The sequence below is a fragment of the Bos javanicus genome, chromosome 5 (genome assembly GCF_032452875.1).
Source record: "Bos javanicus breed banteng chromosome 5, ARS-OSU_banteng_1.0, whole genome shotgun sequence".
Lineage (NCBI taxonomy): Eukaryota > Metazoa > Chordata > Mammalia > Artiodactyla > Bovidae > Bos > Bos javanicus.
In genome coordinates, this window is record NC_083872.1 from 79,017,007 (window position 1) to 79,044,992 (window position 27,986).

General features: G+C 39.5%; 1 protein-coding gene across 4 annotated transcripts in view; it reads left to right on the forward strand.

Annotated features, from left to right (window-relative positions):
* Nucleotides 1-27,986, forward strand: part of DENND5B (DENN domain containing 5B) — a 221,050-nt gene that overhangs the window by 69,502 nt on the left and 123,562 nt on the right. The gene's annotated exons all lie outside the window — the stretch shown is intronic.

Consider the following 27,986-nt stretch of genomic DNA (forward strand, 5'->3'; position numbering starts at 1 on the left):
CCATTATCAGTTCAGGCTGAAGGGAACTCACAGAAAAAATAAGATCTGCCTGTATTGGAAATAAAGTGGGTTGGATTTAGAGAAAAAAGGAATCATTATGGACTGTAGTAGGGTAGTTTATAATTTAGACTGTGTCCTGAAGGAGGAATGACTGAGCAAGGGTGGACTAGTGTTCTAAGTTCCAGGCCTAAAGGGGTCAGGGAGGGACATAAAGGAGACTTTTTATCTCTAAAGTTTTATTTTTGTCTTTAAAAAATGATGAAGAAGCTATAGCAACATGTTAACATTTGTTAAATTCAGGTGGAAGATATCCACACAAGTGTTGATTATTTTTCTTTTACTTTTCTCTGTGTTTGAAATGTTTTTTAATTACAAAAAGGAAAATAAATACCCTTAGAGCTGGGCAGTGGAGAAGGCAATGGCAACCCACTCCAGTACTCTTGCCTGGAAAATCCCTTGGACGGAGGAGCCTGGTGGGCTGCAGTACATGGGGTCCCTAGGAGTTGGACACGACTGAGTGATTTCACTTTCACTTTCATGCATTGGAGAAGGAAATGGCAACCCACTCCAGTATTCTTGCCTGGAGAATCCCAGGGACAGAGGAACCTGGTGGGCTGCTGTCGATGGGGTCGCATAGAGTCGGACACGACTGAAGTGACTTAGCAGCAGCAGCAGCAGAGCTGGGCAGTACAAGAGAAAAATGGGCTTCCCAGATGACTCAGTGGTAAAGAATCTGCCTGCCAGTGCAGGATGCAGGTTCAATCCCTGGGTCAGGAAAATGCCCTAGAGGAGGAAATGGCAACCTATTACAGTATTCTTGTCTGGGAAATCCCGTGGCCGGAGGAGGCTGGCAGGCTATAGTCGTGAGGTTGCAAAGAGTCGGATATGACTTAGTGACTAAACAACAGCAACAAGAGACAAATGAAAGAACTTAAATAACATACAAGTCAGTAAGCAACTCTTGAGTAGGGAGGTGGTGATGGTAGTCATTTTATCAAGGGTCTTAAAGAAACATACAAGTAGTATATTTTTCTCCAAGCAAAGAACTGATAAATGATTAAAATCATCCATAATGAAAGATCAAATTAATTAAAAAGTAAATAACTAACCAAAGCATCTTCATGGCTTGGGCTTAACCACCTTTAGGTCTGGAGGTATGCTAACACGGAAAATACATTGTGTATCATTGGAGGAAGTGAATTGTTGTTCAGTTGCTCAGTTGTGTCTGACTATTTGTGACCACATCGACTTCAGCATGCCAGTCTTCCCTGTCCTTCACCATCTTCTAGAGCTTGCTCAAACTTGTGTCCTTTGAATTGGTGATGCCATCCAACCATCTTGTCCTCTGTCATCCCTTTCTCCAATAAATTATATATTTTAGTCACTGTAATCAAAAGGAGCAAGTTTAGGAGCAAAGGAAGAAAGCATAACCACTTGGTTTTCACACATATGTTTATCATGAAAAGTAACCATGAGCATAAGAACTGTTTTTTTGAGAGATTGGCTTTAATATATATATATATATAGGGATTCCCTGGTAGTCCATTGGTTAGGACTCTGTTCTTTCATTGGCAGAAGGCAAGGGTTCGATCCCTGGTTGGGGAACTAAGATCTGATATGATACAGTCCCACCTCGAAGACCATATATTTAAATTCTGTAAAAATATACTGTATTGCCTCTCTTTTTCTGATATAATTGTCTCTCTTTACCAGCTTGAACTATTGCCCTCCCAGGAATTTCTTCTATAAGCATTGAGGGGAAAACCATTACTAATAATCTTTCTGTATTCCTAATATGCTTGATTAATTTTATAGAAAGAGCTAGATATATTTGTTGGTTGGCAATATAGAATTGTGAGCAGTATATTAACTACCAGTTATACTGTGTTCTGGGCTTCCCTGGTAGCTCAGATGGTAAAGCTTCTGCCTGCAATGCGGGAGACCCAGGTTCGATCCCCGGGTCAAGAACAGCCCCGGAGAAGGAAATGGCAACTCCAGTATTCTTGTCTGGAAAATTCCATGAACGGAGGAGCCTGGTAGGTTACAGTCCACGGAGTCGGACGCGACTGAGCGACTTCACTTTCACTTTTCACTTTCATACTGTGTTCCTAATGAATAAAACAGTTTAATCTTAGTGCGAAAACTATGTCCATGTAATGTAGTTTTTCAAATTGACGCACTACTGAATATACATAACTGAATGAAGTTTGAATTTAATGGATTTTTGTTCATTCATTCATGCAAAATGGAAAGGCCTTTAAAATTCATCCTAAAAGTACCTCTCTCCTATTAGGATGTCTTCTTTCGAAAAACCAGAAATAAGGAATGTTGGTGAGGATATGGAGAAACTGAATAATTGAGTTAATTAGAATGTAGAATGGTACACTTGCTATAGAAAGCAATGTGACAGTTCTTCAAAAAATTAAAAATAGAATCACCATTTGATCTAACAGAGGGCGTATACCTACCTGAACGAATTGAAAACCAGAGTCTCAAAGAGATATTTGCGTCAGGTTCACAACAGCATTATTCACAAGGGCTCTAACAAGAAGGCAGCCCAGGTGTCCGTCAGGGGATGAAAGGATAAACACACTGTGGCTTACGCCATACAAGGGAATTATTCAGCTTTCAAAAGGAAGAAGGTTCTTCAGTACGCTGCAACATAAATAAACTTTGAGAACATTATGTTTAAGTGAAGTAAGCCAGGCATAAAAACACTCTGTGATTCTATTCATATGAGGTACTTAGAGTAATCAGTCATTCATATGAGGTACTTAGGAGTAGCCCTCATAGTCAACAAAAGAATCTGAAATGCAGTAATTGTGTGCAGTCTCAAAAACCACAGGATGATCTTGGTTTGTTTCTAAGACAGACCATTCAACGTCATAATAATCCAAGCCTATGCCCAAACCACTAATGCCGAAGAAGCTGAAGTTGAACGTTTCTATGGAGACCTACAGTCTTCCCTGGTGGTTCAGATGGTAAAGAGTCTGCCTACAATGCAGTAGAAGTGGGTTTGATCCCTGCGTCAAGAAGATCCCCTGGAAAAGGAAATGGCAGCCCACTCCAGTATTCTTTCCTGGAGAAGCCTACGGACAGAGGAGCCTGGTGGGCTACAGTCCATGGGGTCACAGAGAGTCAGACATGACTCAGAGACTTTCATTTCACCTCACTTCATTTCATGAAGACCTACAAGACCTTCTGGAACTAACACCAGAAGGAAAAAAAAAAAAAAAATGTCCTTTTCGTCATAGGGGACTGGAATTCAAAAGCAGGAAGCCAAGAGATACCAGGAGTAACATGCAAGTTTGGCCTTAAGTACAAAATGAAGCAGGGCAAAGGCTAACAGAATTTTGTCAAGAGAACACACTGGTCATAGCAAACACCCTCTTCCAACAACCCAAGAGACGACTATGGACATCACCAGCTGGTCAATACCAAAATCAGATTGATTATATTCTTTGCAACCGAAGATGGAGAAGCCCTATACAGTCAGCAAAAACAAGACTGGGAGCTGACTGTGGCTCAGATCATGAACTCCTTATTGCAAAATTCAGGCCTAAATTGAAGAAAGTAGGGAAAACCACTAGGCCTTTCAGGTACGACCTAAATAAAATCCATATGATTAAACAGTGAAGGTAATTAATAGATTCAAGGGATTAGATCTTACAGACAGAGTGCCTGAAGAACTATGCATAGAGGTTCATAACATTGTACAGGAGGTGGTTACCAAAACCATCCTAGAAAAAAAGAAATGCAAGAAGGCAAAGTGGTTGTCTGAGGAGGAAGACTGAAGACAGAAGGAGAAGAGGGCGACAGAGGATAAGATGGTTGGATGGCATCACCGAATGAGTGGTGAGTTTGAGCAAACTCTGGGAGATAGTTAAGGACAGGGAAGCCTGGCGTGCTACAGTCCATGGGGCCGCAAGTACTCAAAAGCTATATTAGTGACTGAACGGCAACAGCAATAGTAATCAAAACCATAGAGATAGTAGAATGATGATTGCCAGGGACTGAGGGATAGGAGCAAATGCGTAATTTTTCTTTTAAAGGGGATAGGGTTTCAATTTACTAGATGATAAGAATTATATAGATGGATTGGAGTGATGGTTGCACATTATAAATGTGTGTAATGCTACTGAATTGTATACTTAAGAATAGTTTAAATGGTATTTTTTACATTATGTGTATTTTGCTATAATGAAAAAATTGAAGGAAAAAATTAACCCTAAAAAGAATTTGACTTGTATTCTGTCACAGAAATACAAACATTTATGGCAATAAAATTTAACCACAGTACAAGTATATCTACAAAATTGTATGTATCTGTAATGGTCATGGCAGGAGTACAGAATCCATAATGTGCTTCCCTGGTTATTTCTCACCTATTTCTGCATAGTTGGTTCAGTTCAGTCGCTCAGTCATGTCTGACTCTTTGTGACACCATGGACTTTGCGACCCCATGGACTTTGCGACCCCATGGACTGCAGCACACCAGGCTTCCCTGTCTATCACCAACTCCTGGAGTTTACTCAAACTCATATCCATTGAGTCGGTGATGCCATCCAACCATCTCATCCTCTGTCGTCCCCTTCTCCTCCCACCTTCAATCCTTCCCAGCATCAGAGTCTTTTCAAGTGAGTCAGTTCTTCGCATCAAGTGGCCAAAGTATTGGAGTTTCAGCTTCAGCATCAGTCCTTTCAGTGAATATTCAGGACTGATCTCCTTTAGGATGGACTGGTTGAATCTCCTTGCAGTCCAAGGGACTCTGAAGAGTCTTCTCCAGCACCACAGTTCAAAAGCATCAATTCTTCGGTGCTTGGCTTGCTTTATAGTCCAACTCTCACATTCATACATGACTATTGGAAAAACTATAACTTTGACTAGATGGATCTTTGTTGGCAAAGTTATGTCTCTGATTTTTAATATGCTGTCTAGGTTGGTCAGAACTTTTCTTCCAAGAAGTAAGCATCTTTTAATTTCATGGCTACAGTCACCATCTGCAGTGATTTTGGAACCCAAGAAAATAAAGTCTCTCACTGTTTCCACTGTTTCCCCATCTATTTGCCATGAAGTGTTGGGACCAGATGCCATGATCTTAGTTTTCTGAATGTTGAGCTTTAAGCCAACTTTTTCACTCTCCTCTTTCACTTTCATCAAGAGGCTGTTTAGTTCTTTGCTTTCTGCCATAGGAAGGGTGTCATCTCCATATCTGAGGTTACTGATACTTCTCCCAGCAATCTTGATTCCAGCTTATGCTTCATCCAGTCCAGCATTCCTCATAATGTACTCTGCATGTAAGTTAAACAAGCAGGGTGACAATATACAACCTTGACGTACTCCTTTTCCTATTTGGAACCAATCTGTTGCTCCATGTCCAGTTCTAACTGTTGCTTCTTGACCTGCATACCAATTTCTCAGGAGGCAGGTAAGGTGGTCTGGTATTGCCATCTCTTGAAGAATTTTCCACAGTTTGTTTTGATCCACACAGTGAAAGGCTTTGGCATGGTCAATAAAGCAGAAGCAGATGTTTTTCAGGAATTCTCCTGCTTTTTCAACGATCCAGCAGATGTTGGCAATTTGATCTCTGGTTCCTCTGCTTTTTCTAAATTCAGCTTGAACATATGGAAGTTCACAGTTTAGGTACTGTTGAAGCCTGGCTTGGAGAATTTTGAGCATTACTTTGCTAGTGTGTGAGACAAGTGGAATCATGTGGTAGTTTGAACGTTCTTTGTCATTGCCCTTCTTTGGGATTTTAATGAAAACTGAACTTTTCCAGTCCTGTGGCCACTACTGAGTTTTCCAAATTTGCTAAGTTTTCCAATATTGAGAGCAGCACTTTCACAGCATCATCTTTTAGGATTTGAAATAGCTCAACTGGAATTACATCACCTCCACTAGCTTTGTTCGTAGTAATGCTTCCTAAGGCCCACTTGACTTCACATTCCAGGATATCTGACTCTAGGTGAGTGATCACACCATCGTGATTATCTGGGTCATGAAGGTCTCTTTTATATAGTCCTTCTGTGTATTCTTGCCACCTCTTCTTAATATCTTCTGCTTCTGTTAGATCCTTACCATTTCCGTCCTTTATTCTCATCTTTGTATGAAACATTCCCTTGGTATCTCTGATTTTCTTGAAGCAATCTCCAGTCTTTCCCATTCTATTGTTTTCCTCTATTTCTTTTTGTTGATCACTGAGGAAGGCATTCTTATCTCTCCTTGGTATTCTTTGGAACTCTGCATTCAAAATGGTTTATCTTTCCTTTTCTCTTTTGCCTTTCACTTCTCTGCTTTTCATAGCTATTTTTAAGGCCTCTTCAGACAACCATTTTGCCTTTTTGCATTTTTTTTTCCTGGGGATGGTCTTGATTACTGCCTCTTATACAATATCACGAACTTTGTCCATAGTTCTTCAGGCACTCTGTCTATCAGATCTAATCCCTTGTATCTATTTGTCACTTCCACTGTATAATTGTAAGGGATTTGATTTAGGTCATACCCAATGGTCTAGTGGTTTTCCCTACTTTCTTCAATTTAAGTCTTAATTTTGCAATAAGGAGTTCATGATCTGAGCCACAGCTCCTGGTCTTGTTTTTGCTGACTGTATAGAGCTTCTCCATCTTTGGCTGCAAAACATATAATCAATCTGATTTCATTATTGACCATCTGGTCATTTTGTTATTGACAGACTGAAAACCACAATTACAGAAAACTAACCAATCTGATCACATGGACCACAGCTTTGTCTAGCTCAGTGAAACTATGAGCCATGCCAGGTAGGGCCACCCAAGATGGATGGGTCATGATGGAAAGTTCTGACGAAACGTGGTCCACTGGAGAAGGGAATGGCAAACCACTTCAGTATTCTTGCCTTGAGAACCCCATGAACAGTATGAAAAGGCGAAAAGATAGGACACATGATAGATGAACTCCCCAGGTCGGTAGGTGCCTGATATACTACTGGAGAAGAGTGGAGAAACAACTCCAGAAAGAATGACGAGGCTGAGCCAAAGCTAAAACTGCGCCCAGTTGTCAATGTGACTGGTGATAGAAGTTAAATCCAATGCTGTAAAGAGCAATATTGCATAGGAACCTGGAAGGTTAGGTCCATGAATCAAGGCAAATTGGAAGTAGTCAAACAGGAGATGGCAAGAGTGAACGTCAACATTTCAGGAATCAGCAAACTAAAATGGACTGGAATGTGTGAATTTAACTCAGATGACCATTATATCTACCACTGTGGGCCAGAATCCCTTAGAAGAAATGGAGTAGCCATCCTAGTCAACAAAAGAGTCTGAAATGCAGTACTTGGATGCAAGGCAAACCATTCAGTATCACAGTAATCCAAGTCTGTGCCCTGACCAGTAATGCTGAAGAAGCTAAAGTTGAACAGTTCTTTGAAGACCTATAAGATCTTTTAGAACTAACACCCAAAAAAGATTTCTACATAATATTGTGAAAGAAACAAATACTTTTACAATAATAGTAGTGATAATTTTTAATACTACTACAAAACTGTTTTCCTAAAATTGGTACAAACATGATAAAAATCTTTACACAGTGTCAGTAGTGGCTCATATTCTTTCTGCTAGCCTGTGTTCATACTAGTTTGCTTAATTAGTGATCCTTGAGTTCATGTATCCTTGGCCCTGTGTAAGCCCTGGAGATTCAGTAGTGAGCAACTTTTACCTTCACAGAGCTGCAGCCTTTTCCAGAAGAAATGACTATAAGCTTAGATCTGAAGGGTGGTCAAGAATTTACAGGTGGGCTATGGAGTGGGGGCAGTACTAAAGAAGTGTTTGTGGCAGACAGGCAGCATGTGTAAAAGTCAGCTAATGTGAGAGTGCGTAGTAGATATGGTAAACAGCATGACTGGAGTACAGAATGCAAAGCATATGAAAAATTCTGCAGAAAGGGTTAAGACATAAGCAGTCAGGTTGTGAAAAATTTTGAAGTGATACTAGGCAATTTGAGATTTAACATCAGGATAATGAAGCAGTATTGAAGGAAAGTATTGGATTTGCATTTAGAAAGATTTCTTGGCTGCATTACAGAGTAGTGTTGGTAGGGAGTAAGCCTGGAGGCAGAACACATTTTTAATCATTCAGGTGAGAGATGGCATTGGATTAGATTAGAGCAGTGGCAGAGGGGATGGAGAGAGCTAGACAGAGTTAAGAAAATAGGAGGTAAAATCAATAGGATGAAGCAACTGATTAGATGTGGGCAATCAGAGGGAAAAAGGAGTCAAAGATGACTGCAGCTATCCATCTTGAGCCTCTGGTTAAAATGGTTGTACTAATTGAGCTGGAGAAATTACAGCTCAGGGCTTTGAAAGTGATTCCCTGTTTGATCTCTAAGAATTGTCCTATTGTGAGGAACAGTTCTCATAAATCTAAGAATTTGTGATTCTTAACTCTTCTAAGGAAGCTCATTGTATATTCTACAGATTAGATCATTTTATTGCCATTTACACGAAAGTCATCCTGAGATGTCCATATCTTTAATTACTCTTGGAATTCATTGTTAGAGCTCATTGGCTTTTTTGTTAAAGAGAATATTGTTTTCTGTAGACAGTGTATACTCCAGTGTCCTTGCCTGGAGAATCCCAGGGACGGGGGAGCCTGGTGGGCTGCCATCTCTGGGGTTGCACAGAGTCGGACACAACCGAAGCGACTTAGCAGCAGCAGCAGGCAGTGTATAATTTTGTCTGGTTGCATATATAACTGTTATGTATAACCCTTTGTAGGCAACATAGCCATGTATCAAATCACTCTAAAATTAACTGTAATGATAACAAAGCCACTGTTGACAAGGATGACAACATAAATATATCTGAATAAGTTAATGTTAAAAGTAAACATTTGACAATTCTCATTCATTGCCAGTGGAAATGCAAAATAGTATAGCCATTTTAGAAGTCATTGTGACAGTTTCTTACAAAACTTAACATATTTACCATGTTCCATTAGTCACACTTCCTGTTATCTATCCAAAGGAATTGAAGGCTTATATCTACACAAAAACCCTTACTCATGAATGTTTCTAGCAGTTTTATTCTCAATTGCTCAAATTTGGAAGCATTTAAGATATCCTTAAGTAGGTAAATGGATAAATAAGTTGTGATATGTTCATACAATGGAATATTATTCACTGCAAAATTGAAAGGCGCTACCAAGCCTTGCAAACATGGAGGAAACTTAAATGCATATTACTAAGTGAAAGAAGCCAGCCTGAGAAGATTTCAATTGTGTGACTTTCTTGAAAAGACTAAACAATAGAGATGGTAAAAAGATGGTTATCAGAGATTAGAGAGGAGATGGGAATGAATAGGCAGAGCACGGAGGACTTTCAGTGCAGTGGATTGTTCTGTACCATACTACAACAGTGGATACATGGCATTACAAATTTATAAAGCCCCCTAGAATGTACATAACCAAGAGTGAACTCTATTGTGAACTATGGACTTTGGGTGATATTGATGTGTAAATCATCTCTTATTCAGGGTTACCTTTTATTCAAACACACACACACACACACACACACACAAATTAGGCAAATGGTTGTCTGAGGAGGCCTTACAAATAGCTGAGAAAGAAGAGAAGCAAAAGGCAAAGGAGAAAAGGAAAGATGTACCCATCTGAATGCAGAGTTCCAAAGAATAGCAAGGAGAGATAAGAAAGCCTTCCTCAGGGATCAGTGCAGAGAAATAGAGGAAAACAATAGAATGGGAAAGACTGGAGATGGCTTCATAAGGAATGCTGGACTGGATGAAGCACAGCTGGAATCAGGATTGCCGGGAAAAATATCAATAACCTCAGATATGCAGATGACACCACCCTTATGGTAGAAAACGAAGAACTAAAGAACCTCTTGATGAAAGTGAAAGAGGAGAGTGAAAAAGTTGGCTTAAAACTCAACATTCAAAAAACTAAGATCATGGCGTACGGTGCCATCACTTCATGGCAAATAGATGGGGAAACAGTGGAAATAGTGAGAGACTTTATCTTTTGGGGCTCCAAAATCACTGCAGATGGTGACTGCAGCCATGAAATTAAAAGATGCTTGCTCCTTGGAAGAAAAGCTATGACCAACCTAGACAGCATATTAAAAAACAGAGACATTACTTTGCTGACAAAGGTCCATCTAGTCAAAGCTATGGTTTTTCCAGTAGTCATGTACTGCTGTGAAAGTTGCACTATAAAAGAAGTGAGCGCCAAAGAATTGATGCTTTTAGAACTTGGTGTTGGAGAAGACTCTTGAGAGTCCCTTGGACTAAAAGGAGATCCAACCAGTCCATCCTAAAGGAAATCAGTCCTGAATATTCATTGGAAGGACTGATGCTGAAGCTGAAACTCCAATACTTTGGCCACCTGCTTCGAAGAACTGACTCTTTGGAAAAGACCCTGGGAGAGCTAGCTTTGTATGTCAAGAATGCTTTTTAGACATACTTGCTATTGTGTTCTCTTTTCCTAGCATTTGGAGGAGGATTTTTAAAATAACCTTTATAATATTTATAATTTTATGGTATAACTTCACTCATCATTGCATTTTCCTTTCTGGAAAACACAGAAAAACTTAAGTAGTTTACCCAAGGTCACATATGGCTTGTTCATTGTATATATATATGTATTTATGTTCCAGAAACAGAAAGCTAAGATTCATTCCCCACATTGTGGGAATGTTGAACTCTCTTCATTTCAGAAAATACTTTGTATGCTAGATGAAATCTGTTTATATTCATTCTGTTTTTTCAACCTTTTTCAAGAGAATAGAGTCAATCCCAGGTCTTGACTTGGGTGATTCTTGGTCTGTCCAATAAGATAGCTATTAGAAATGTATCTTATGCAGCCGAGGAACTGAATTTTAAATTTTATTTAATTAAAATGTAGATATCCATGTGTTAATAGTGGCTACTGTATTGAACAGTGCAGCTCTAGCTTACCAGTTAGAAGACAGGACCATGTTAAACTCTAGTAGGGAGGCAGTCAGCACAATTCAGACTGTGGGAAACTGTCAGGTTTCTTCAACAGAGAAACTCCAAGCAGGGAAAAAGATGTGGAGGGGAAATCCTAAGATTAAAACAGACTTAAAGGGCATATCAGCAAATCACAATGTATGGACTTTATTTGAGTCCTGATACAAACTGTTAAAAATATTTATTACATTTATGAAATAATTGAATAACAGCTAGATTTTTGGTATTAGGAAATTATTGTATTTTTTTAAGCATCATATATTGTAGTTGTCTAACAAAAGGAGAAGGGTGAGTCATTATCTTTTAGAAAGATGTTGAAGTATTTACTTCTGCCCTTTGAAGCTAGGCTTATATTTACTGCATTTTTCATCAATGACCTATTTTCTTTTAGCATTGATTTAAAAAAAAAAAAAAACTTCTTTTTTTTTTTTAATTTTATTTTATTTTTAAACTTTACATAATTGTATTAGTTTTGCCAAACATCAAAATGAATCCGCCACAGGCATACATGTGTTCCCCATCCTGAACCCTCCTCCCTCCTCCCTCCCTATACCATCCCTCTGGGTCGTCCCAGTGCACCAGCCCCAAGCATCCAGCATCGTGCACCGAACCTGGACTGGCATCTCGTTTCATACATGGTATTTTACATGTTTCAATGCCATTCTCCCAAATCTTCCCACCCTCTCCCTCTCCCACAGAGTCCATAAGACTGTTCTATACATCAGTGTCTCTTTTGCTGTCTCGTACACAAGGTTATTGTTACCATCTTTCTAAATTCCATATATATGCATCATTATACTGTATTGGTGTTTTTCCTTCTGGCTTACTTCACTCTGTATAATAGGCTCCAGTTTCATCCACCTCATTAGAACTGATTCAAATGTTTTCTTTTTTATGGCTGAGTAATACTCCATTGTGTATATGTACCACTGCTTTCTTTTTTTTTTTTTGTCTCGTACCCAGGGTTATTGTTACCATCTTTCTAAATTCCATATATATGCGTTAGTATACTGTATTTATGTTTTTCCTTCTGGCTTACTTCACTCTGTATAATAGGCTCCAGTTTCATCCACCTCATTAGAACTGATTCAAATGTATTCTTTTTAATGGCTGAGTAATACTCCATTGTGTATATGTACCACTGCTTTCTTATCCATTCATCTGCTGATGGACATCTAGGTTGCTTCCATGTCCTGGCTATTATAAACAGTGCTGCGATGAACATTGGGGTACACGTGTCTCTTTCCCTTCTGGTTTCCTCAGTGTGTATGCCCAGCAGTGGGATTGCTGGGTCGTACGGCAGTTCTGTTTCCAGTTTTTTAAGGAATCTCCACACTGTTCTCCATAGTGGCTGTACTAGTTTGCATTCCCACCAGCAGTGTAAGAGGGTTCCCTTTTCTCCACACCCTCCCCAGCATTTATTATTTGTAGACTTTTGGATTGCAGCCATTCTGACTGGTGTGAAATGGTACCTCATAGTGGTTTTGATTTGCATTTCTCTGATAATGAGTGATGTTGAGCATCTTTTCATGTGTTTGTTTAGCCCTCTGTATGTCTTCTTTGGAGAAATGTCTATTTAGTTCTTTGGCCCATTTTTTGATTGGGTCATTTATTTTTCTGGAGTTGAGCTGTAGGAGTTGCTTGTATATTTTTGAGATTAGTTGTTTGTCAGTTGCTTCATTTGCTATTATTTTCTCCCATTCTGAAGGCTGTCTTTTCACCTTGCTAATAGTTTCCTTTGATGTGCAGAAGCTTTTAAGGTTAATTAGGTCCCATTTGTTTGTTTTTGCTTTTATTTCCAATATTCTGGGAGGTGGGTCATAGAGGATCCTGCTGTGATGTATGTCAGAGAGTGTCTTGCCTATGTTCTCCTCTAGGAGTTTTATAGTTTCTGGTCTTACGTTTAGATCTTTAATCCATTTTGAGTTTATTTTTGTGTATGGTGTTAGAAAGTGTTCTAGTTTCATTCTTTTACAAGTGGTTGACCAGATTTCCCAGCACCACTTGTTAAAGAGATTGTCTTTAATCCATTGTATATTCTTGCCTCCTTTGTCAAAGATAAGGTGTCCATATGTGCATGGATTTATCTCTGGGCTTTCTATTTTGTTCCATTGATCTATATTTCTGTCTTTGTGCCAGTACCATACTGTCTTGATAACTGTGGCTTTGTAGTAGAGCCTGAAGTCAGGTAGGTTGATTCCTCCAGTTCCATTCTTCTTTCTCAAGATCACTTTGGCTATTCGAGGTTTTTTGTATTTCCATACAAATTGTGAAATTATTTGTTCTAGCTCTGTGAAGAATACTGTTGGTAGCTTGATAGGGATTGCATTGAATCTATAAATTGCTTTGGGTAGTATACTCATTTTCACTATATTGATTCTTCCAATCCATGAACATGGTATATTTCTCCATCTATTAGTGTCCTCTTTGATTTCTTTCACCAGTGTTTTACAGTTTTCTATATATAGGTCTTTAGTTTCTTTAGGCAGATATATTCCTAAGTATTTTATTCTTTCCGTTGCAATGGTGAATGGAATTGTTTCCTTCATTTCTCTTTCTGTTTTCTCATTATTAGTGTATAGGAATGCAAGGGATTTCTGTGTGTTGATTTTATATCCTGCAACTTTACTATAGTCATTGATTAGTTCTAGTAATTTTCTGGTGGAGTCTTTAGGGTTTTCTATGTAGAGGATCATGTCATCTGCAAATAGTGAGAGTTTTACTTCTTCTTTTCCAATTTGGATTCCTTTTATTTCTTTTTCTGCTCTGATTGCTGTGGCCAAAACTTCCAAAACTATGTTGAATAGTAATGGTGAAAGTGGGCACCCTTGTCTTGTTCCTGACTTTAGAGGAAATGCTTTCAATTTTTCACCATTGAGGATAATGTTTGCTGTGGGTTTGTCATATATAGCTTTTATTATGTTGAGGTATGTTCCTTCTATTCCTGCTTTCTGGAGAGTTTTTATCATAAATGGGTGTTGAATTTTGTCAAAGGCTTTCTCTGCATCTATTGAGATAATCATATGGTTTTTATTTTTCAATTTGTTAATGTGGTGTATTACATTACATTACATTACATTACATGGTGTATTACAAAAAAAACTTCTTATATGGAGAATTTTGAACACATGCAGGTGGATAGAGTAGTACAGTGAATCCCCATATACCCATTATCCATATTTAAGAATTATCAATTCATGACCAACATTGTTTCCTCTTCACATCCCCATATTATGTTTTATAAGCAAATCCTAGACGTTTTATGATTTTATTTGAAATATCTCAGTATATATCTCTGAAAAGTAAGGCTGTAAACAGATAAGGTAAGGAGTTCCTGAGAAAGAGAGCCAAGCATTGCTTTCGTGACATAAGAGAAGCCATTTTTGGCCTAAGCCTGTCCTAGTGCTTGTCCTTGAATAGGTCTCAGAAATGATCTCGAAGGGACAAAAATAACACAGAAACAAACTGTTATCAGGCGAAAGAAGTAACTTTGCTGTTGTTGGAAAGATATCAGTTGTAAACATTGCTAATTCTGTTGAAGTGGTGTAAATTAGTCTGAAGTGCTCAACCACTAGATCAGCTGGAACTCAAAGGATAAATATGTTGAGCTTTTCTGACCTTCCTGACTTCAATCAGGAAGCTTGGATTCTGAAGACCTATCAACTGCCCAAGCCTTTTCATGAATATGCATGTATCTTTAGCCTAAAACTTCCCAGTTTTGCTGTTCAGGAGACACTGTGTTGGGAAAGATCCTTGGTGTTCTCCTTGTGTGTATGTGTGCTAAGTCCCTTCAGCTGTGTCCAAGTCTTTGCAACCCCATAGACTGTAGCCCGCCAGGGTCCTCTGTCTACTCCAGGCAAGACTACTGGAGTGGGTTGCTGTGAGCTTCCTCAGGGGATCTTCCCAACCCATGGACTGAACTGTCTCTTAGCCTCTTGCACTGGCAGACAGGTCTTTACCACTAGTGCCACTTGCTGTAAATAGTGGGTCCTTTTCCCAATCTTGGCTTGACACCCACTGAGAGGCAAACCCAGTTTTCAGATAACAAGACCTCTTTGGTTTTCCATTTCTTCAGTACAATTACCAAACGTAAAATTTTTAAATAATATTATTTTTTAAATATCATTATTTTATATTCAAATTCCACTTGCTTCAAAAATTTATAGTTTACATCTAAATGACCAAACATGACAATTCTGTAAATAAACCAAGTTACATGATCCATTTTATGTTAACATGATGCAGTGTGGTATCCTGTATGGGATTCTGGAACAAAGAAAGGACCTTAGATAAAAAATACGAAAACCTGAATAATGTGTGAAAGTGTTTAGTCACTCAGTCATGTCCGACTGTTTGCAATCTCATGGACTGTAACCCACCAGGCTCCTCTATCCATGGAATTTTCCAGGCAGGAATACTGGAGTGGATAGCCATTCCCTTCTCCAGAGGATCTTCCTGACCTAGGGATTGAACCAAGGCCTCCTGCATTGCAGGTGGATTCTTTACTGTCTGAGTCACCAGGGAAGCCCTGAAAAATGAATAGATTTGGTTAATAATAATGTGCCAGTATTGCTTCATTAATTATAATGTAATGCTTACTGATAGGGGAAACTGGTTGGAGGATATATTGGAACTCTGTACTTGTCTTCCCAATTCTGTAAATCTAAAACTATTCCAAAAACTAAAGTTTACTTTGAAAAAAAAGTTAGCCATGAAGTCCTGGGTTCAGAGCAAAGAATAATAAAGTTCTGGTTGTGTGATACCACCATGGGCAAATGATATGATAATAATATCCTTAAGTCTTACGTTTGACATAAGGTAGGTATCAAATTTTAATGTATACGTTGGTACAAATTAGAAAAGAAATAAAATGTTATAAAGAAAATGGACTAATTTTATTCCTTTACTTATATTACTTTTCAGTTTATATAGTCAAAGTTTGGAAGTGAATCATTTTCACAGCTATCAGTTCTTTAAATAAGTTTTCCAAATTCTGGAGTATATAATTCAGGTCCAAATACAGTTTTCATTTTCATTTATCCATTTATGTAGCAAACATTAATGAACATATGTACCAGGCACAGTATTAAGTAGGTGCTGAGGATGTAAGAATGAATAATATGTTGTATAGATTAAAGTCTAAAGGAGGAGATAGGATTGAACAGTTTTAATACAGTATGTTAAGTGGATAGCAATATGCAGAGCAATTATGAGAACAGAGTTCCAAAACCTAAACAGTTCTATTTCTTAAAAAAAAAAACAAAAACATTATATTTACATATTATGTGTCAACCAAGAAGAAAAATGCAGTGTCCTGAACCTTAATATCAAGGAAAGTTTTTATTTTAACACATCAACTAATACATATTTAGTACAATGTTTGTACAATAGTGATTTACTTAAAAATTAAGCTCTTGGAATTTAAAAGATGTTGGACCATAAAACTTATCTGTTCTGATTAAGCTTTTATGTTGAAAAAACTCCTTACTCTTTCTTTGCTTAAAGACCTTGTGAGACCTGGAGCAAAGGAACTGTTGGGCCACACTGTGCCCAGACTTCTGACCCACAGAAACTGATAAGAAGTGTGGGTATTGTTCTAAGTTGCCAAGTTTGTCATAATTGATTAAGGGGGTAATAGAAAATCAAGATGGAAGAAGACATTCCAGACACAAGACCACAGTACTTAAAGGGAACTGCCAGTCATTGAACTTAAGTGCAGATGTGTAGGCAATGGGGAGATTCAGAACCTGGAGCTGAACATGTAGGCAAGGGCTAGATCACAATGGTCCTCAAGTGCCATCTCAGGAATCTGGGCTCTGGGTGACAGGGGTCTGAACTCAGGAGACTGGTGTCTTAGTTCACTTTGATTTTCCTGAGAGAGAAAATTAATTCACTTATCTTCACTTGAGTCTCTGCCCAGATATCATCATCTTAATAAGACCACCTGACCTCCCTATTTAATATTGCAACTAGTGCTCTGTACTGCCCTTCTTACTCTACTCTTTTCTTTAACTTTCCTTGCACTTTTTGTCATTCAACATATTGTATAATTTAAATTTATTATTTTTATCTCCTCCTAGAATATAAACTCCATGAGGACAAGGATTTTTTTTTTTTTTTTTTTTTTGCCTTTTTGTTCACTGTTTGTTCCAGTTATTTATTATTGCATCGCAAACCAGATAGAAAACTCTCTGCTTAAATGACGGTCATTTACTTTACTCACAGATCTGCAGTTTGGGCAGCCCATGGTGATGCCACCTTGCCTGTGCTCCATGCTGCATCAGCTGAGTGGCCTGACAGGGCCAGAGGACACACTTGCAGGTGGCTCACTTCCAGGACTGGCAGGCTCTGCTCACTGTTGGCTGGGCCCTCAGTTTCTCTCTTCCCACAGCATGTGACTGTGTTGTAAGGGCATGTGTCCCAAGAGAATATGGTGGAAATGCCTGGCATTTTTTATGGCTTAGCCTTAGAAGCCATAACCTCATTTCTCTGGTATGCTTATGTTTGAGGAAGTCTTAAGGTCCTTCCAGCTTTAAGAGCAGGGAACATGGACTCCACCTCCTGATGGAGTTTCAGAAGAACATGTGGATAGGAGATATTGTTGTGGCCATCTTTGGAAAATACAGTCTGTGTGCTGTGTATCCCCAAAGCTAGAACAGTGCCTTGGCTGGTAGAGCTCTATAAATGTTCGTTGAGTAAATGAGTAAGTGAGAGAAAGAGAGAGAGAGAAGGAGGAATTAGAAGGAAATTGTGTACAGTGTGTGGCAGGGAGACTAGAATTTTGGAAACTGTAAGTATTCTGAGCCTGGCTTGAGATTCAAAATTAACAAAGTGGCAGTGAAAATAGAAAGGAAAGGCTGATTGGGAGGGATAGTAAGGAAGCATAAATTATAAATTTTAATGACTGTTTGAATATGGAAGGAAAGGGGTGGGGTCCAGATGAGGGAAGGGGGAGAAATCTAGAATCTAAATCTAGAATGACTCCTAGTCAGTCAGCTATTCAAGCTATGTGCCGAGTACCAGAATAAAAGTAGTGAATGTGATACCTTTTTGATAGAATTATTCTTAGTGTTAAATTCATCCCTCTTCAGAGATGATTAGTAGATAGTAATATTTGAAAACTACATGGATTATGGCACTGTTAACAGCAGAAAACCTTTAGGGGAGAAGAGTTAAGCTTTGAAAATGAAGTTCAGCCTGCCGGTACTGAGATAGATGAGTGGAGAGTCTTGGTGAGAAGAAAGAATTGTGAATTGAAATGCAGGGCTAAGAGATCATCTTGAGGGTTTTCTTCTGTTTTTCTGGTGGAGAGAGGAAGGAAGAGATTGTTTTTCCTATAGAGAAGAGGAAAATTCTACTCCTCCCTCCCATTTTTATCCTTCTTGGTGGGTTTTGTTTCATGTTAATTTTGAAAACTTCAGAAAGTGATTGAAAGGACTTTTTTCCCCACCAAAGTTGATTTTCTTCTTTCGTAATATACTAGGTAGTAGCTTTAGGAATCAGTCCCTTGTAGAAATGGGAAAGTCTAGTCATCATATAGGTCACATTCCCTCTGACCCCCAGCCCCACCCACCCCTAGTGTATGTGGACCATTGTATCTGTGCTCAACCTCAGTACCATTTTAAAACAGAGTTTAGTTAGTTCATTTTAAAGCCTGAGTGTTCTAGCTCACACTCAGCATATTAGCGGAGGCCTGGAAGGCCTTTGGCGAATGTGCACACCAATGCAGAGAGACTCAGAGGTGGTCACATCAGTGGAACATTCTAGCTACCAGCAGCTTCAGGTAATTGTTGGAATAATACTTCTTCTCTTTGATTCTTGTAGGAATATTCTCTTTCCCAGTGAATCCTGTTACCGATACTTATTTTGCCTGATTTTGCTGATGTTAGAACAATTTCATATACCATGGGGCAGTAGTGTTAGTAAAACAAATGTATCCTTCCTTGTCTTATAATTTATATATCTCCTTCAGAGAACATTATTGATTTCTTATGCAGGAATTTTTTTGTTTTTGAAAAGTGTAGGAGGAATAAACAGAGAAGGCAATGGCACCCCACTCCAGTACTCTTGGCTGGAAAATCCCATGGACGGAAGAGCCTGGTGGGCTGCAGTCCATGGGGTCGTGAAGAGTTGGACACGACTGAGCGACGTCACTTTCACTTTTCACTTTCATGCATTGGAGAAGGAAATGGCAACCCACTCCAGTGTTCTTGCCTGGAGAATCCCAGGGACGGGGGAGCCTGGTGGGCTGCTGTCTATGGGGTCACACAGAGTCAGACATGACTGAAGCGACCTAGGAGCAGCAGCAGCAGCAGCAGGAGGAATAAAGTGGTGTTCCTGTGAGAGTTAATTGCTACTCCTGTGTAAACTAAATGTGTCTGTATAGGTGAGTATAGTAATGAATGAAAATGGACGGAAAAGTCTGCTTTCGCTTTGTACAGATAGTGCTTCATTGAGTCACACAGTAGAAAACCTTCAGTTTGAATGTCTCAGAACTCTAGCTCTGTAGTATTACTTGTCAGCTATAAATATTTTAACGGTGGTTGGCTTTCTTTTGTTCCTAAAGGCAAAGGGTGGCTCTCTTGTAGGCTCTTTAGCAGAGAATAAGTTCTTTAGCAATAGGGGAAGATTCGTTTTATTTTGTATAGTAAAAAGCAGCATGAATAGTAACATTAAAATGCTTTTTTTGGATAAATGATTCTCACAGCAGATAGATATCTAATAACATTACATGCTAAAAATGTGTTGTTACAGTAATAAAATAATCTGTATTTTATGTATGAGGATATTTTTGCTCGAAGAAATTGTGATTTGCCCTAGACTACTAGAACTAGAACCTTGTTTTCTTGGGTATAATTATTATTTGAAAATCACTTGTATATAAAAATAATAAAAATCATTTACTAAACACTAGTGAACACATAGGAGAAGGCAATGGCAACCCACTCCAATACTCTTGCCTGGAAAATCTCATGGATGGAGGAGCCTGGTGGGCTGCAGTCCATGGGGTCGTGAAGAGTCAGATACGACTGAGTGACTTCACTTTCCCTTTTCACTTTCTTTTTTTTATTTTATTTTTTTTAACTTTGCAATATTGTATTGGTTTTGCCATATATCAACATGATCCACCACAGGTATACACGTGTTCCCCATCCTGAACCCTCCTCCTCAAAGGAAATGGCCACCCATTCCAGTGTTCTTGCCTGGAGAATCCCAGGGACGGGGGAGCCTGGTGGACTGCAGTCCATGGGGTCGCTGAGAGTCAGACACGACTGAGGGACTTTACTTTCACTTTCACTTTCATACATTGGAGAAGGAAATGGCAACCCACTCCAGTGTTCTTGCCTGGAGAATCCCAGGGATGGGGGAGCCTGATGGGCTGCTGTCTTTGGGGTGGCACAGAAACGGACACGACTGAAGTGACTTAGCAGCAGCAGCAGCAGTGAACATATGACACTTATTTGATTATTAACTTAAAAATTATGGACCCTTTCCTCTTAGAGAGTTTCATGATATCAGTTATACTATTTCAGTGGCTTTTTAAAGTTTTTTTTTCTTGGTTCATAATTTTATTGCAAAAGGAATATTATGACAAGCATGGGTTAGGATCAGAATGGTTTGTTATTTCATCTTTAGCAGAGGACCATAGAACCTGGTTTCATTGTTAAGATTTTTTACAAGTAAATAATATACTGTTATATTCTATGCTTGGTGGTAGGAGGCACAGTGCCTAATAAGAATTTATCTGGTCTTTGTCCCATGTTCCTGGAGCAAAACTTCCAGAACCCTGAGGATTTCCTGGTAACAGGAGTGTTATCCTAATGAAGCAACTACTAATGGGCTCCTAGATAACTTCAGGTAGGGCTTGGTCACAGAACCAACCTAGCAGAGGGAAGGAGGTTGGAGATTGAGTTTCGGTAACATGGCTATGATTTAACAAGTCATGCCTATGTAATGGTGCCCTAATAAAAACTCTAGACACCAAAGTTTAGTGGCGCTTCCTGGTTGATTAACACATTGGTGGGAGTAGGAGTGTGACACACCCTGATTCCACAAGGAGAGAGCATGAAAGTTCTCTGATCTCAACCTGTGTATATCTTCATTTGTCTAGTCCTTCTGATTTCTATGCCTTAAAATAAAACTATAATCATAAGTGTAGTGCTTTCATGATTTCTGTGAATTGTTGCTGTTTAGTCGCTAAGTTGTATCTGACCCTTTGTGACCCCATGGACTGCAGCATGCCAGGCTCCTCTGTCCTTCACTGTCTTCTGGAGTTTGCTCAAATTCATGTCCTTTGAGTCAGTCATACTGTCTTAACTATCTGATCCTCTGCCACCCTCTTCTCCTTTTGCCTTTAACGTTTCCCAGCATCAGGCTTTTCCAGTGAGTTGAGTCTTTGCATCAGGTGGCCAAAGTATTGGAACTTCAGCTTCAGCATAAGTTCTTCCAATGAATATTCAGGGTTGATTTCCTTTAGGATTGACTGGTTTGATCTCCTTGCTGACTAAGGGACTCTTTAAGAGTCTTCTCTAGTATCACACTTTGAAAGCATCAGTTCTTTGATGCTCAGCCTTCTTTGTAGTCCAACTCTCACATTTCTACATGACTGCTGGATAAACCATAGCTTTGAGTATACAGACCTTTGTTGGCAAAGTGATGTCTCCACTTTTTAATATGCTGCCTAGATTTGTCATAGCTTTCCTTCCAAGGAGCAGGCATCTTTTAATTTCATGGTTGGAGTTACCATCTGCATGATTTTGGTTATTAATTGCCAAACCTGAGGGATTTGTGGGAACTTCAAGATATATATCCAGTCTGTGAGTAGTGCAGGTGGCCTGGGGAACTTCTGAAATCAGGGCAGTCTTATTGGGAACTGTGCCCTTGGAGAGTTAATACCTGCACTAATGCCAGGATTATTGGGATACCTCTGGTTGAGTTTGAAGCAAAATATCTGTATTGTGTACTCTTTTGATTCCCAGTGAATAAACTTCAGTATTACGAGTCTCTTAGAAATTAACAACTTACTGGATTGCTGTTGATGTACTTTATTAAGCTCTTAATCAAGATAAACGTTTAGGATTATCAGAATTCAGGTTTCTTTATCCATGAACATTCTTCAGTAGGGCCTATGAATTTTCAGAGACTCCTCTACCTTCTTTTGCTTGATTTTCTTTGTGACCAGCAGCCTATACCTGCAAGACTGCAAACTGGATTTAGAGTTTATAGATTTAGAATGACTAATAGGCCCATCATGAATTAATGCCTCTGGTCTTGATTAGTAGCTTAGTGATTGGTATATGAAAGATAAAGAGAATTCACAGAAAATGAGCTAATTCTATCCCGTATTTGAAGAACTATACTTATCATGTATTTGAACCCAGTAGCTTTTCACTTAAATGCATTGGAGAAGGAAATGGCAACCCACTCCAGTGTTCTTGCCTGGAGAATCCCAGGGACGGGGGAGCCTGGTGGGCTGCCGTCTGTGGGGTCGCACAGAGTTGGACACGACTGAAGCGACTTAGCAGCAGCAGCAGCAGGCAGTGTAGAACATCATCAAGGAAGTGAAGGTGGTATATAGTCAGGGATTGACATTAGAGTCAGAAGGTCAAGACTAATGCAAGTTAATTTGAGTATACAGACCTTTGTTGGCAAAGTGATGTCTCCACTTTTTAATATGCTGCCTAGATTTGTCATAGCTTTCCTTCCAAGGAGCAGGCATCTTTTAATTTCATGGTTGGAGTTACCATCTGCATGATTTTGGTTATTAATTGCCAAACCTGAGGGATTTGTGGGAACTTCATATACTCAGGCTAATCCAGAAACATAAAAATAGCTAACTCCTGTAATAACAACCATAGACTATCAGTGGCTCAAAACAATAGAAACTTACTTCTCATTCGTTGTTTAGTCTAATGTAGGCCAAGGTGGAGAGAGGCTCTATTTTGCAGAGACATTCAATGACCCAGGTTTCTTCCATGTGTGACCTTCCATCTTTACAGCCCCATTTCCATTTGCATTTAGCTGGTGAGTCACAGAAGAAAGACAGATTGTGTGCCTCAGGCTGGAAGTGATACACATCACTTCTGCTCACATTTCATTGGCAAGAGCTAGTCTTTTGGCCCCAACCCAGATGCAGGGATGTTGGGAAGGAGAGGAGAATAGGGATGTTGGTGAGCACCTGCTGTCTGTCATAAATTCAGGATCAGTGATAGCTATTCCCTGGTGCTAAGATAATTGGCATGGCTTATCCAGTGAGAATGATTTGGGGTTGTTTCAAGAAGTGCCAGAAGGAGAAAAGATGCAATCCCTTATGGATTCAGTGTCCCGTATAAATATTACCAAACTCAGGTTTGGCTGCTCAATGCTTGAAAGCCAGTACAGGTGCTGGTAGGAATGGAAGTGTTGCTGCATTCAGGAGGCCAGCAACTTTGGACACAAGCAGGCTTGTGTCCAAAAACCAGCTCCAGGAATTTTTCTCTACCATGAAATTTTTTAAAGGGAGAATTACTCGGGAAGGGGTTCAGCATCTTTGTTGTCTTCCAGAGGGTGCAGACTTTCTTTTGATTGATTGATGATGAGGTAACAGGACAGTGTTCCATGACTCTGGAGCTCAGCCTGGAGTTACCATTCTCCATCTAGGTGGGGGCTTTAGTTCCTGCTGTTGCTGCTGCTGCAATCATGTCCGACTCTGCACAACCCCATAGACGTCAGCCCACCAGGCTCCCCCGCCCCTGGGATTCTCCAGGCAAGAACACTGGAGTGGGTTGCCATTTCTTTCTCCAATGCATGCAGAGGAACTCAAAGGTGTTTTGTTATGTATGTTCCTTGTGGAGGAACCAGACACAGTGTAGGCACAGTGGAAATGTTGCTTGAATGTGTTAACATTCTCCTGTCTTTAAGAAAACAAAATCTGAAACCCTTCCCTCAACCCCACATTCTCCTCCAGTATTATCACTTATCATCTTTCCAACAGAACTCCTCAAGGGTTAATTATACTCTCTGCCTGGACTTCCTCTCTTTTGCAGTCTTTCTTGGAACCATACCAGGTAGGTTTTCACCCCCACACCCTGCAGAAATCTCTTTGTTCAGGTCACAGTGACTTCCTTGTTGTTGACAACCTGCTTTAACTTGGTTTCCATGATGCTTCTGGTTTTCTCTTATTTTACTGACTGCTTTTTCTCTTTTACCTTTCTGCCAGTTCTTTTTCCTCTTCCCAGCCTCTTAATGTTGCTTGAGTCCCGGGGGGCTCTGACCTCAGCCTCTGTCTCCATCTGCAGTCATTTCCTAGGTGACGTTATCCAGCCCTGTGATGTTAAATACTGTCTTTTTTATGTAGACCCCTGAGTTTCTAAACTTTTCCCTTGAATTTAAATTCATGGATCTAAATGCTTACTCAAAAATGTCTCTTGGATGTCTAGTAGGCTTCTCAGACTTACCATATCCAAAACTGAATTCTTCATTCCAGCTGCCTGACCACTATCCTCCCCCCAGCAAAACCTCCATCTTCTTTCTTTCAGTAAGTAGCTACACTGTTAATCCAGGTGCTTAGATCAAAATTCATGGTATCACAATATCCTTCTTGACTACTTCTTTCTCTCACATCTCATTCATCAGCAAATCATTATTTTATGCCTTCAGGATATATTTAAAATCTTATCACTTCTCACCACCCTAGCACTTACTATCTCTCTAATCTGTACTGCCATCATATCTTACCTGGACTGTTGCAGAAGGTCCTAACTGATCACTTTCCTTCTACTCTTGCCCACTATAAACTGTTCTCTCAGATGGCAGGGTGATCTGTGGAAGATACTCCAATTATTTCCCACGATGTGTGCTAAGTTGCTTCAGTCGTATCCAACTCTGCGACCCTGTGGCTATATAGCCTACCAGATTCTCTGTCCATGGGATTCTTCAGGCAAGAATACTGGAGTGGGTTGCCATTTCCTTCTCCAGGGGCTTCCCGTGATACTTAATATAAAATCAGAAATCCTCACCATTGCTTACAGTCCTCACCTGTTTTATCTGGCTCCTGGGAACCTCTGACTTCATCTTCTACCACCTCACTAGATGCATCTATGTCCTGGTCTTACTGCAGCTCAGTGGGGACAAGCTCACTTGTACCATTGGGATTGTCCACTTGCTATTTCCCTTGGCAGAAATACTCTTTCCTGAGATGACCTCGTACATAGAATTAAGAGCACAGACTCTGGGGTTAGACTGCGTAGGTTTGAATTTCCTTGTTATCTGACCTGAGCAAGTTATTTAACCTTTTTGTGCCCCAGTTTCTACATCAGTAAAATGAGAATGGTAATAGGATCTACTTCATATAGTAATTATGATGATAAAATGGGTTAATATATGTAGAGCACTTAAGCACCTGCCTGTAGTAAGCTCCGAGTGTTAATTGTGTGATGGTCACTACTTCATAAGGTCTCGACTTATACATTGCCTGTTCAGAGGTGTTTAGTTGGAGGATCATCAGAATGAATATTGAATATGCAGCCTCCTCGGGCACCTACTTTGAAGAGGACAGCTTACTGTGGTGTAGAGACAGCACATGTGTAGCAAATGTCTTTCTATGAATGTCACAGAAGTGCCCCCTTATTTTATTTATCACCCTGATGGTGCCCTCTCCCCCTCACCCACACCTGCTTCTCTTTCCCTGTGAAAGTGAAGTCAGTTGTGTCTGACTCTTCGCGACCCCATGGGCTGTAGCCTACCAGGCTCCTCTCTCCATGGGATTTTCCGGGCAAGAATACTGGAGTGGGTTGCCATTTCCTTCTCCAGGCGATCTTCCCGACCCAGGGACTGAACCCGGGTCTCCTGCGTTTTAGGCAGACGCTTTACTGTCTGAGCCACCAGGGAAATCCCACTGCTGCCCTAGTGTTCCCCTTCCCAGCTCCCGCTTATGCCAATTCAGGTTGGGTCTTGGGAGGCAAACATTTGGAGACCTTTGGAGGTAGACATGGGAAGGAGGAGTTGTCACCACCACATCGTCCCTTTTTCTTTGCCTCAGCATGGGTTTCATCATAGGTAGCATCCATAGTGTCTCCATTTACTTCTGTCACCTTTGTTATCATACTGAGGAAGATTTACTGATTGTGAGCATTCTGTCCACGTGTGTGTGTCTATGTTTTAACTTCCCTTTAGAGAGAAAAGGAATAAAATGAAAAAAAGACAGGGTGGAAGAGATTACCTGTTTCAGCTTCCCTTCTGTTTTCATTGTTCCCATCAACAAACTTTCTTTAAAACATCTAGACTTCAGTGACATCCTTCAGGGATAGGCACATAGGGAAGTATTGGGAGCCTTGGCCTTGTTTTGTGGAGAAATACCCTGCTCAGAAATAGGCTGTGGTGGAAATGGATAATGAAGAAGGGAATTCACTGGGGCCCTAGGAGTGAGAAGGTTCAGAGAGGAAATGAGTGAAGAAATACATAACGGGGACATTCAGCCTGAGAAATAGCTCCGAGATTCACAGATCTCTCTCTGCTTACAATGTCATGCACAGACTAGAGAAATCCTCACCAGTGGCTGGAGCAGGGGCAGTGTCCCTGCTCCCATTGCCAGTTGAAAGGAAACGTGGAGCTTCCAGAAGGTCAGACCTTGTGCTCCCAACCACAGGGGAAAGAGGTATATTATTGATATTCTGACGTCATCTACAAAGTCAAAGGAGGCTCAGACACTTTATAATATGCCATATTTCAGAAACTGTGAGAGTTTAAGAAATATTAGAGCTCAGTCCTTCTGGACCTGCCTGTATACATTTTTGTATGTTAAGTGAAACATTATTCACATTTCTTTTGTAGTTATACATTATCTTTTTTAATATATATGCTATAAAGTAGACTGCAATCCAAATTTGGTCTAATGGTGATTCTCATTATAGCTTTGCATGAAGCAGATGCACTTATTTCACTGGAAGTTCTCTCAATTATTTAGACCATAGTTAATTGGATTTTGGGATCTGGAGGTAGTGATAAAATAATTGAACCTCAAATCTATTAACATTATTTTTGCTTATGTACCATTTTCTGTATAACTGGTCAGAATAAAATGATCTAAAATAACTTTCGTATTTTTTTATTTTTGGCCAATGAAACCAGAAACAACGGCTATATGAAATAATTGGGACTGTTGGTAAATATAATGGCAGCGATACTCTGAACACAACCAAGAGTTTCTACCTTTATCAGGGCACATTTAGGCTTTAGATGAGAGCTGGGCAGAATTGTCAGACCATTGAATGGATTAGTTTCCATGCTTTGTGTCTCATTTTTATAAGAAGGATATTCAGTATCAGTAGTAAAGTTTGTGCTCACTTTTCCAAACGGGGAGATTTTTTGCTGCTTGGAGTAGTCCAATATTATTCTACTCTGCTACTCCCCTCTCTCATTTGTAGTTGTTATTCTTTTGACCCAGAAAGAGGAAATGCCATAGTATATATTTAGTCACAGAGCTCTACTGTAAATTCCCCCCTTCACCCCAGGTGTGAATATTTTAATAGCTTGTGTCCTCATTGTAGTAAAACTTTTCCCCAAGAGTTGATATTTCTTAAAGTACCTAAGAGGATAGTTGACTAATGGAATCTTTACTGAGCAAACTTCAGCTTGTGTTTGCATAGTAATTTACAAAAGATAGAATAATTAAAAGATTGGATGTAATATATGTTTTTGTCCTTACATTAAATCATTTTTTAATTAAAAAAATTTTTTTTAATTTAAACTTTACAATTTGTAAAAGTTTTAAAGACTTGTTTAAAAAATTTTTTAAACAGACTTGATTTTTAGAAACAGTTTTAGATTTACAGAAAAATTGAGAAGCTAATACAGAGTTCTCACACACAACCCCCCATCCATGCACATAGTTTTCCCTATCATTTACAACCTAGGGTGGTGCCATACATGTGTTGTAATTAATGAATCAATATTATTGTTAACTAAAATCTATACTTTATTCAAATTTCCTGGTGTTTACTCAATGTCCTTTCTGTGTTGGAGGAGCCCA